We start from the raw sequence: 13,105 nt of genomic DNA on the forward strand, positions 1-13,105 counted from the left end.
CCCACAGAAAGCCTGCCCTGAACTCAGTGTGGTAGAACACACTGGTGATCTCGGCAACTTGAGAGTCTGAGGCAGGAGGATCTCAAGTTTGAGGCCAACCTCGGCAACTTAGTGATGCCTTAAAAAACTTAGTGAGAACTTGTCTCAAAATAATAAATAGGGCTGGGGATGTGGCTCAAGTGGTAACGCACTCTCCTGGTATTTGCGGGGCACTGGGTTCTATCCTCAGCACCACATAAAAATAAAATAAAGATGTTGTGTCCACCGAAAACTAAAAAATAAATATTAAAAAATTCTCTCTCTCTCTCTCTCTCTCTCTCTCTCTCTCTCTCTCTCTCAAATAAATAAATAAATAAATAGGGATAGGGATGTGACTCAGTGGTTAAGTGCCCTGGGCTAAATCCCCTATACCAAAACCAAGCCAAAACAAAAACCTAGTAAGTCCAACATGGAGGTCTAACCTTCATAACCTCATTAATTTTAATACTTTTCCAAGATCCTCAACCTCCAGATAACACTAAAATAAATTTGAGGATTAAGATTAAGACCTACAGCTTGGCATAATGGTGCATGCCTGAGGCTGTGATCCCAGTGACTCTGGAGCTGAGGTGGGAGGATCACAAGTTCAAGGCCAGACTCACCCACTTAGCAAGGCCTTAAGCAACTTAGTGAAACCTTGTCTCAATATAAAAAAATAAAAAGGGCTAGGGATGTAGCTCAGTGGTAAATCCCCTGTGCCAAACCATAACAAAATTTAAGGTGAAAAGAACATGTCCCACAAACACACCTACCTGCAGTTCCAGTGTTAACGCTGCAATATGTTTATGACACATTGGCTCATTTAAGTAGGATTTAAGCAAGATAAACTGGGCTGGGGATGTGGCTTAGTGGTAAAGCACCTGCTTGCGTGGGGACCCCTGAGTTTGCTCCCAGCGTGGGGAGGGAGAGGAAACAAGATAAAGTTGTATATGTTCATTAGCATTATGAATTTGAAAGTTATGCATTAAAATAGGAAAAATGTTTGGATGAAATGTTTGAACAAACATTTTTAGTTTTTAGTTTTTCTGTTTCAGTGGTTGGGCTATCTTTTTTTTTCCTTTCCTTTTGCTTTTATTAATTTTCTCAAATTATCCCTTAAAAAACAACAACAAAATGGTAAAAAGCCAAGCGTGGTGGCACATGTCTGTAATTCTAGCAGCTCAAGAGGCTGATGCAGTATTGAAAGTTCAAAGCCAGCCTCAGCAAAAGCAAGGCACTAAACAACTCAATGAGACCCTGTGTCTAAATAGGGCTGGGGTTGTGGCTCAGGGCTTGAGTATCCCTGAGTTCAATTCCTGGTACCAAAAAAAAAAAAAAAAAAGGTAAAAATAAGATCTCTTTCTTTCTCTTATTTTTTTCCAAGGGTCTGTGCTAGTTATTTTTAGTTTTTTTTTTTTTTTTTTTTTTTTTTGCGGGGGGATGGTTAGGTCTCACTCATTCTAGGCAAGTAATCTATCACTGAGCTACATCCACTATCCTCAGGAGGACTAGTTTAGTGGCATCCAAACCAGCATATCATGGATCACCTTGGTAGCGAGCCACAATGATAGGAATTACTTTTTTTTTTTTTTTTTTTGGCACTGGGGATTGAATTCAGGTTTTTTTTTTTTTTTTTTTTTTTTTACCACTGAGCTACATCCCCAGTCCTTTTCACTTTTTGTTTTGAGGCAGGGTTTCAATAAATATCCCAGGCTAGCCTCAAACTTGCAATATTCCTGCTTCAGCCTCCTGAAACTGAGATTATAGGTGTGCACTACTGTACCTGCCTAAAAATTAAAATTTTTTTTCAAATATTCATTCAACAGATATTTGAGTCCCTGAGCAAGTTAGCAAGATTTGTCTCAAAAACAATATTTAAAAGTCTGGGGACGTAGCTTAATGCTACAGTGCTTACAAAGCATGTGTGAGGCCCTGGGTTTGATCCCCAGAACTGTTTAAAAACAAAAGGCCCTGACATTTGAAACTTTGCCTAGTGAAAAATACAAAATAAGAACTAATAGTAGCTGGAAATGATGGTGCACACCTATAATCCCAATGGCTCTGGAGCCTGAGATAGGAGAATTGCAAGTTCAAAGCCAGCCTCAACAAAAGTAAGGTGCTAAGCAACTCTGAGACCCTGTCTCTAAAGAAAATACAAAATAGGGCTGGGGATGTGGTTCAGTGGTCAAGTGCCCCTGAGTTCAATCCTTGATACCAAAAACCAAACAAACAACAACAAAAAAAAAACTCAAAACTAATAGTGAAGTTGGAGATGTTCTGAAAGGAGAGAGATAATAAGGTACTATTGTCAACTTTAACAAAAAGAATTCATTATTTAGAATACTTGGGGCAGCCTCTCTGAGGAATGCATTCAAACAGGGATCAATTTATAAGCTGCAAAGAGTATTTTGTTTTTGTATTTCTTCTGTTATGAGTTGCCTACTTGTGTGTGTCTTTTGTTTTTATTTGTTCCAATTAGTTATACATGACAGTAGGATGCATTTTGACACATCATACATAAATGGAGTACAACTTCTCATTCTTCTGGTTGTACATGATATAGAATTACACCACCAGGGTAATGCACATAGAGTAATAATGTCTGATTCATTCTACTATCTTTCCTATCCCCATTACTTGTGTCTCTTGCCCATTTATTTTTTCTTGAAGTATTCTTTTTCTAAATTGAGATAAAATTCATATAAAAGTCATCTTGTAAAAACACATGATTAAGGGGCTTGGACTGTAGCTTAGTGGCAGAGCATTTGCCTATCATGTATGAGGTACTAGTTTCGATCCTTAGTACCATATAAAAAATAAACAAATAAAATAAAGGCATTCTGTCCATCTACAACTACAAAACAATTTAAAGGGCTGGGGATATAGCTCAGTTGGTATTATGCTTGCCTTGCCTTGCATGCACAAGGCCCTGGGTTCAATCTCTAGCACCACAAAAAATAAAAATTAAAAAAAATATGATTCAGTGGCATTTAATGTATTCACAGGGTTGTGCGATGGAACATTCTTTTAAATATTTTTTTCTTTATTTGTTTATTGTATTGGAGAATAAAATCCATTGAATTCCTATCCCTATACCTCATTAAAAAAAATTGTAGTTGTAGATGGACAGACTGCCTTTATTTTATTTGTTTATTTTTTTAAAAAAATATTTATTTTTGAATTGTAGTTGGACACAAGCTTTATATTATTTATTTATTTTCATATGGTGCTGAGGATTGAACCCAGGGCCTCACACATGCTAGGCAAGCTCTCTACCACTGAACTATAGCCCCAGCCTCCATTTCTTTCTTTCTTCTTCTTCTTTTTTGTTGAACTCAGGGGTACTTGACCACTGAGCCACATTCCAGCCCTATTTTATATTTTATTTAGAGAGGGTCTCACTGAGTTGCTTAGTGCCTCATTTTGGTGAGGCTGGCTTTGAACTCGCAACTCTCCTGTCTCAGCCCCCCCAAGCTGGCATTACAGGCATGTGCCACCACACCCAGCACTTTTTTTTTTTCCCCAGAGAGTCTTGCTATGTTCCTGAGGTTGACCTGCAACCTGCAATCCTCCTACCCCAACCATCTGAGTTACAAGAAATATAATCATGGCCACCACACCTGGCCTAACTAATTTCATTTTTATTTTATTTTAAGAAACTCTAGCCACAGCAATAGACAGACAAAAGAAATTAAAGGGATATGGATAGAAAAGAAGAAATCAAACTATCACCATTTGCCAATGACATGATTCTATATCTAGAGGATCCAAAAAAAAAATTCCACCAGAAAACTTCTAGAACAAATAAATGAATTCAGCAAAATAGCAGGATATAAAATCAACACCGATAAATCAAAGGCATTTCTGTACATCAGTGACAAATCGTCTGAAAGGAAAACTACCCCATTTACAATAGTGTGAATGAAAAATAAAATACTTGGGAATCAAATTAATGAAAGAGGTGAAAGACCTCTACCAAAGAAAACTACAGAACACTAAAGAAAGAAATTAAAGAAGAGCTTAGAAGATGGAAAGATCTTCCTTGTTTTTGGATAGGCAGAATTAGTATTGTCCAAATGACCATACTACCAAAAGCATTATACAGATTTAATACAATTCCAATAAAAATCCCAATGACACTCCTCTAGAAATAGAAAAAGTAATTGTGAAATTCATCTGGAAAAATAAGAGATCCAGAATAGCCAAAGCAATCCTTAAGAAGAAGAATGAAGCAGGTGTATCACTATACCAGACCTTAAACTATACTACAGAGCAATAGTCATAAAATCTCATGGTATTGGCACCAAAACAGACTTGTAGATCAATGGTACAGAATAGAGGACACAGAGACAAACTGAAATAAATACAGTTATCTCATACTAGACAAAAGTGCCAAAAACATATATTGGAGAAAAGATAACCTCTTCAACAAATGGTTCTGGGAGAACTGGAAATTCATATGCAGCAAAATGAAATTAAGCCTCTATCTCTCATCATGCACAAAACTTAACTCAAAGTGGAACAAGGACACCCAGGAATTAGATCAGAGACCCTGCACCTAATAGAGAAAACAGTAGGCCCAAATCCTCATCATGTCGGATTAGCCCTGACTTCCTTAACAAGACTTCTAAAGTAGAAGAAACAAATCAAGAATCAGTAAATGGAATGGGGCTGGGGATGTGGCTCAAGCGGTAGCGCGCTCGTCTAGCATCATGCGGCCCGGGTTCGATCCTCAGCACCACATACAAACGAAGATGTTGTGTCCGCCGAGAACTAATTAAAAATAAGTAAGTGTTAAAAAAAAAATGGAATGGATTCAAACTGAAAAGCTTCTTCTCAGCAAAAGAAACAATCAGTGAGGTGAAGAGAGAGCTTACAGAATGGAAGCAAATTTTTACCACACACATATCAGAGAGAGCACTTATCTATAGGATATATAAAGAACTCAAAAAACTTAACACCCCAAAAAAATCCAATAACCTAATCAATAAATGGGCCAAGGAAATGAACAGACACTTCTCAGAAGATTATATATAACCAATCAACAAATATATGAAAACATGTTCTACATCTCTAGCAATTAGAGAAATACAAATCAAAACTACTCTAAGATTTCATCTCACTCCATTCAGAATGGCAGCTATTAAGAATACAAACAACAATAAAGTGTTGGCAAGGATATGAGGAAAAAGGCACACTCATACATTACTGGTGGTACTTCAAATTGGTGCAACCAATCTGGAAAACAGTATGAAGATTCCTTGGAAAATCTGAAATGGAACCACCATTTGACTCAGCTATCCCACTTCTTAGTTTATATCCGAAGGACTTAAAAATAGCATACTACAGTGATGCAGCCACATCAGTGTTTATAGCAGCACAATTCACAACAGCTAAATTGTGGAACCAACCTAGATGACCTTCAAAAGATGAGTGGATAAAGAAAATGTGGTATATATACACAATGGAATATTACTCAGCATTAAAAGAGAAAATCATGGCTTTTGCAGGTAAATGGGTAGAGTTGGAGAATACCATGCTAAGTGAATTAAGCAAATCCCCCAAAACCAAAGGCTGAATGTTTTCTCTGTCTGATTTGTAGATGCTGATCCATAATGGGTGTGGGGGGCAGAGCACAGGAGGAATAGAGGAACTTTAGATAGGACAAAGAGGAGGGAGGGGAATGGAGGGGATATGGGGGTAGGAAAGATGACGGAATTAGATGGACACTATTACCCTAAGTATATGTATGAAGACACGAATGGTATGACTCTACTTTGTGTACAACCAGAGATGTGAAAAATTGTGCTCTATATGTTGTGTATTATGAATTGAAATGCATTCTGCTGTCATGTATAACAAATTAGAATAAATAAATAAATTTAATTAAAAAATAACAGAGAAAAAGGACTGGGATTGTAGCTCAGTGGTAAGGCACCCCTGGATTCTATCCACAGTTAAAAAAAAAAAATGCTGTCATGGAGCTGGGATTGTAGCTCAGTGGTAGAATGCCCACCTAGCATGTGTGAGGCCCTGGGTTCAATCCTAAGCACCACATAAAGATAAACATATAAATGTTTGTCTATCTACAACTAAAAAACATTTAAAAAATGCTGTCATGATAAAAAAGTTAAACAAAAAAAGAAAAAAGAACTCTTTTTACTTTATTTTTATCATTATTCACTTTTTAAAAATACTTTTATTTATTTTTTTTTTAAAGAGAGAGTGAGAGAGGGGGGGGGGAGAGAGAGAGAGAGAGAGAGAGAGAGAGAGAGAATTTTTAACATTTATTGTTTAGTTCTCGGCGGACACAACATCTTTGTTGGTATGTGGTGCTGAGGATCGAACCCGGGCCGCACGCACGCCAGGCGAGCGCGCTACCGCTTGAGCCACATCCCCAGCCCAATACTTTTATTTAAAAAAATTTTTTTTTAAACAGAGAGAGAGAGAGAGAGAGAGAGAGAGAATTTTTTAATATTTATTTTTCAATTTTCGGCAGACACAACATCTTTGTATGTGGTGCTGAGGATCGAACCCAGGCCGCACGCATGCCAGGTGAGCACCCTACCTCTTGAGCCACATCCCCAACCCTATTTTATTTATTTATTTTTATGTGATTCTAAGGATCAAAACTAGTGCCTCACACTTGCTAGGCAAGTGCTACACTGAGCTACAATCCCAGACCCCTAATTTTATTGATTGATTGATTGATTGATTGATTGATACTAGGGATTGAACTCAGGGGCACTCAATTACTGAGTCACATTCCCAGCCTATTTTTTTTGGGGGGGGGGTATTGGAGATTGAACTTAGGTGTACTCAACCACTGATCCACCTCCCCAATGCTATTTTGTATTTTGTTTAGACTCAGGGTCTCATTGAGTTGCTTAGTGCCTTGCTTTTGCTGAAACTGGCTTTGAACTCCTGATCCTCCTGTCTCAGCCCCCTGAGTCACTGGGATCACAGATGTGTGCCACTGCACCTGGCTCTGGCTAATTTTTATCATTATTTATTTATTTTTTGGTATTGGGATTACACCCAGGGGAGCTTAACCATTGAGCCATAACTCTAGCTCTATTTATTTATTTATTTTTTAAAGAAAGAGTGAGAGAGAAGAGAGAGAGAGAGAATTTTAATATTTTTTTTAATTTCTATTTTTAGAGAGAGTGAGATCTATTTTTAGAGAGAGTGAGAGAGGAGAGAGAGAGAGAGAGAATGAGAGAATTTTTAATATTTATTTTTTAGTTCTCGGCGGACACAACATCTTTGTTGGTATGTGGTGCTGAGGGTCGAACCCGGGCCGCAAGCATGCCAGGCGAGCGCGCTACCATTTGAGCCACATCCCCAGCCCGAATTTTAATATTTATTTATTTATTTAGTATTTGGCAGACACAACATCTTTGTCTCTATGTGGTGCTGAGGATCGAACCCGGGCCGCACGCAAGCCGGGCGAGCGCGCTACCGCTTGAGCCACATCTCCAGCCCTCTGTTTATTTATTTATTTATTTCTGAGTCATGTTCTTGCTAACTTAATTAGAGCTTTACTAAATTGCTGAAGTTGGATTTGAACTGGTGAATCTTCTGCCACAGCCTCCCAGAAGTGACTGGGATTATAGGCGTGGACCACTGTTGCCAGCTTCTTTTCACTTTAAGGATATTAATTCTTTCTCTGTAATATGTAACCATTTTTTTTTTTTTTTTTTAGTTGGCAATTTGCCTTTCCTAGTGTGTGTGTGTGAGAGAGACAGAGACAGAGACATAGAGAGGCAGGCCATGGTTTATCATTTACCTTGTTTTCTGCCCCCTTGACTTTTGCCTTCAGTTAACTAGGAACAAAAAAGAAAATCCTGGGGGGCTGGGGATGTGGCTCAAGCGGTAGATCACTCGCCTGGCATGCATGCGGCCCGGGTTCGATCCTCAGCACCACATACCAACAAAGATGTTGTGTCCGCCAAGAACTAAAAAATAAATATTAAAAATTCTCTCTCTCTCCTCTCTCACTATTTCTTAAAAAATAAATAAATATTTAAAAAAAAAAAAAAAAAGAAAATCCTGGGGCGGGGTGTGTTGATCAGTGGTATAGTACATGCTTAGCATGTGAAAGGTCCTGGGTTCAATCTCTGCACAGGGTAGTGGGAGTGGAAGAATGAAAAGAAAAAAGAGAAAGAAAAAAAACTCTCAAAAAGTATAGAAAATATAAAATAGTTGTGCCAGATGTGGTGGCTGGCACCTATAATACCAGCAACTCAAGACTGAGGCAGGAGCTTCTGAAGTTCGAGTCCAGCCTCAACCACTTAGCAGAAACCTTATTTCAAAAGAAAAAAAAAAGGGTTAGGGATATAACTCAGTAGTAAAGTGTCCCTGGGTTTAATATCTAGTACCCACCCCTGCCAAAAAATAAAATAGTTGCACATGAATATTTTTTTTCGTCTTTGCTCTTAATTGAGAGTGACAAAGAGTAAGGAAACTTGGCTGTTTATAAACCACAGGCCACAGCGTCCCTGTCAAGCCCAGAAGACCACAGCACAGATGGGTGGAGGCAGGGTGGGAGATAGGAACTCCTGCAGGATCTTTGATGGAGCCTAAGGAGCTGGCCTCCAGGGCCCACTCTTCCTAGTTACAATTGTCAAAGAGAAGAAAAAGAGGCCTAGGGTTCAGTGGAAAGAGCCTGACTGTTTTAGTCAGGGAAGTCTGAGCTCTATTTAGATTTCACCCTCCATTGTTGCAAGCTTGGATGAACCACCTGACCTAGTAGTTACCTCACTTATAAAAAGGAGCAGTGCCAGGCCTGGTGGCAAGTTCCTGTCATCCCAGCACTCTAGAGACAGGTAGACAAATAGCTTGAGCCCAGGAGTTGAGGCAACACTGTGAGACCTCCATCTAAAAAAAGGGGAGGAGGGAGGAATAAAAGAAAAATTATAAAAAGGGAGCAATGATCCTGCTTTCAGAGGAAGGGTATGGGGACTAAACGAATTCCTGGTATCTCTCATTCAGAACTACACTGTCCAAAAGTGGCAAAGCTGGAACTTCAACTTATGTCTCTCTTGTTGCAAATGCTGAGCTCTGTTCCTACTTAATGTCCTGTGCTTGCTCAGCACCTTATTGCTATTGTTATTAGGGAGTCAATTGTGCAGCATTGCAGACAGTGAAGGAAGTGGGCTGGTCTCATCTGCCTTCTAAGCAAGACTGATAAGGTAAGTAGGGTGGTTTCTTGTTGCCTGGCAGAAACTAGGACTACTAATTCCTAGGCTTCCCTCCCTTACCTTCTCTGTTTAAGTCCTCAACAAAGCATGGCCGCCTGGGTGTTTGGGGAAAGCCTCATGTAAAGGCAGAGTTTCCAACGCAGCTCACCTTGCTGCATGCTTTGGGTTTCCCTTTCTCCTTTGGCCATTCCTCAGTTTTCTCATCTGTAAAATGGGAATTATCAGAATGGGTAATTCACATGGTACAAAGAGCACTCTCAGTCAGCATTGTGGCTGGCCCAGTTAGTGTTCAGCAATGTTTGCTAGTATTGACAATGCCTTCTTCTTGCCTTATGGGGGGGGACTTCAAAATGTGCTGAGAGGAAATACATTTTTATTAGACAAGATTAAATAGTACCATGTAAAACAGGACCCAATAATGTTCCAAAAGGAAGAGGAGAAGCAGCAGCAGCTGGGTGTGATGGCAAATGACTTTAACTTGTGAGACAGAGGCAGGAGGATTGCAAATTAGAGTTCAGTTTGGGCAACACAGAGAGATTCCATCTCTTATGAAAGAAAAAATAAAGAAAGAAAAAGAAAAATATTATATGTATAATGAGAAAAGGACCAAAAAGAAATGTTGGTAGCACTTAACTCTTGGTGGTGAAATTATAGATTCTTTCTTTCTTCTTTCTCTCTTTCTTTCTTTTTCTTTCTTTCCTTTTTTTGTTGTGCTGGGGATTGAATACAGGGGTGCTCTGCCACTGAGCTATGTCACCAACCCTGTTTATTTTTTATTTTGAGAGAGAGAGTCTCATTAAGTTGCCCAGGCTGATTTTGAACTTGCTATCCTCCTGCCTGAGCTTCCTGAGTATCTGGGATTACAGGTGTGCATCACTGTACTTCGTAAGTTATAGAACTTTTTTTTCTTTTTGGTGTTTTCATATATTTTCTACAATCCACATATCACTTTTCCATCAGGAAAAGAAAGAGAGCAAACCTTGTGAGAGCTGAGTGGTGTTACTTTGATCTGGGGTTTTGGAGATGATGGTCCAGGGGAAGCCAGCTTGATCAGGTCTGGGAAAGATAGGAGAATTTGAACTGGGGAGGGGAGCCAGGAAAAACCTTTTGTTGTTGTTGTTTTTATCTGTCTCCTCCTCTAGAATTTGGGATCCTTGAGGGTAGGGACTATGGTCTAACTTGTTCACTGTTGTATTCCTAGCATCTTAAAAAAAAAAAAAAGATTGGTGCTTAGTAGGTGCTCAATCAATACCAGTGTAGTGAATGAATGAATGACCTTGACAGCTCCGCTTAGCCTGGGAGACGAGGATGCTCTTAGTTTGCTATCCAGCTGGTGTGCAGCCAAAACTGAGGTGTGTGGTTTCCATGGCAACAGAAGAAGGTCCGATAGGCCAGCAGCAGGAGGCAGATTCAGGGATTGTGAGCTCTGCATGTTTTCAAGGTGTGGCCTAGAAATTGGGAATATGGCAGTGGGCTTTTTCAACAGATGTTGAGAGGAAAAGGGCTTCATAAATATGATTAACTCAGTACTTTACTGAAAAGGTTTGTCAAATTAATCAATGAATACTCATTTAGGTTGTACAAGTCTTTTAAAGGAGTTGGGGGATGGGGGCTTTTAGTATTGAAATTCCAGGAACTTAGGAAAATTTGATTTTATTCCAGAACCAGCTGAGTGACCTTGGACGAGTTACTTAACATCTCTGGGTCTCAACATGCTCATTCATAAAATGGGAGGTTTGATCACTCTAAAATTACTTATTAAAAAACCCTGCATTGTAGGAGCATAAATGGTGTGGCCACCTTGGAAAACATTTGGTGGTTCCAAAAAATGTTAAGTAGTATTATATGACGTAGCAATCCACTCCTGGATATATACCCCAGAGAAATGGACATTGTTGCTTAAACAAATACTGTGCATAACTGTTCCTAGAAGCACTATTCATAATAGCTAAACTACCATCAGTAAGTGAACAGACAAAGATGCACACAATGGAATACCATTCATCATAAAAAGGAATGAAGTATTGATACATGTTCCAAGATGAATAAGTCTCAAAAACATTATATTAATAGAAAGAAATCTGATTTTTTTCCAAGCACAGTGGCTCACACCTATAATCCCAGTGACTCAGAAGGCTTAGGCAAGTGAATCTCAAGTTCAAGACTAACTTCAGGGACTGGAGTTGTGGCTCAGTGGTAAAGTGCTTGCCTAGCATGCGTGAGGCACTGGGTTCAATTCTCAGCACCACATACAAATAAATAAAATAAAGGTCCATCAACAACTAAAAAATATTAAAAAAAAAAAAAAGACTAACTTCAGCAATTTAGTGAGACCCTGTCTCAAGATTAAGAGGACTGGAGATGTAGTTTAGTAACGTGGGTAATGTGCCCCTGGGAGGGAGGGAGGAAGGAAGGAAAGAAACTAAACCCAAATATCACATATGTGTATAACTCCATTTATATTTATATAAAATATTCCAAGTAGGTAAATTCATAGAGACAGAAAACTGGTGGTTGTCAGGATTTGGGGGAAGAGGGGAATAAAGAATGACTTTTTAATTGATATAGAATTTTCTATTTTAGGTACTGGGGATTGAACCCAGAGGTGCTTAACCATTGAGCCACATCCCCAGCCCTTTTTATATTTTATTTAGAGACAGGGTCTTTCTAAGCTGTTTAGGATCTTGCTTGATCCTCCTGCCGAACGCTCTGGAGCTGCTGAGATTACAGGCCTGTGCCTTCACACCCAGCTAGTGAATTATATTCTATGTGTGTGTGAGCAAGAGACAGAGGAGAAAGAGAGAGTGGGAGGGTCAGACAGGTGGACAGACTGGGGTTTTAACCCAGGGGCACTCTACCACTGAGCACCCTTTTTAAATTGATTGTGAGACAAGGTCTTGCTAAGTTGCCCAGCCCAGGCTCAAACTTGCAATCCTCCTGCCTCAGCTTCCCAAATTGCTGCGATTACAGGGTATGTACCACTTTGTCTAGCTGAATTACCTAACATATAAATCCACATAATATATGTGATGTGAATTTCACCTTAAAAAAAAAGATAGATGTGTATTCTGCATGCATGCCTTGAAGCCTGAAGTTGCATAATGGATTCCTTGAGAACTCAAAGGATGAATAGGATGGAAAGAAGAGTTATGAATGAAATTGACAGGTCAGCATAGGTCAGTTCTCCAGTCATTGCACAATTACAATTGTCAAATGACATTGAGGATAAAGCTCTGGGTTGGGGTCAGAACTGAGATCTGGACCTTTTTTGATCACTAAAGATTCTGGACATTCAGGCTCCTTGAACATACATAGGGCTGATGTGTGTTCTCCATTTTCCTCAGGGTACTGTGGATGAATATTCGGAAAGCATTCTGTGAGTTTATCTTCACAGGGTGAACCCCTGGAATACAGCAAGTTATGACATCCTAGGAACCTCTGATGGGGTTCTGAAGTCACTGGTGAATAGGGCTAGTCAAGTTAATCTGCTGGGATCCTGGTACCAACCCTAACTGTTTGGTCTTGGACAAGTCACTCTCTTCTTTCAGTTTCTCCAGTAGTAAATGGAAATAGTTACACCTACCTTGAAGGGAAGATGTGTGTGCACAGTGGACACTCATAGTTAGATCCCTGCCCCTTTTCTTTGTGGCTGCTCCTGTAGCACTCTGGAACACAAGAATTAGAATTTGCCTCCCAAAAGCTTTGGTTGAATGGTTATGGTACTAGCCTGCACAGTTTGGGCTCAAGAGTTCAGATTTCCTATCTCAAGCCTCCTTCAATCTCTCCAAAAGGAGTTTGGCATATTCTATGCCTTAAGGAGGGTGGAATGTGCAGAGACTGAACCCAGAATTAGCCTCTGCAGTCATGATCCTCATCTCTGAGAC

The sequence above is a fragment of the Ictidomys tridecemlineatus genome, chromosome 2 (genome assembly GCF_052094955.1).
Source record: "Ictidomys tridecemlineatus isolate mIctTri1 chromosome 2, mIctTri1.hap1, whole genome shotgun sequence".
Taxonomy (NCBI): domain Eukaryota; kingdom Metazoa; phylum Chordata; class Mammalia; order Rodentia; family Sciuridae; genus Ictidomys; species Ictidomys tridecemlineatus.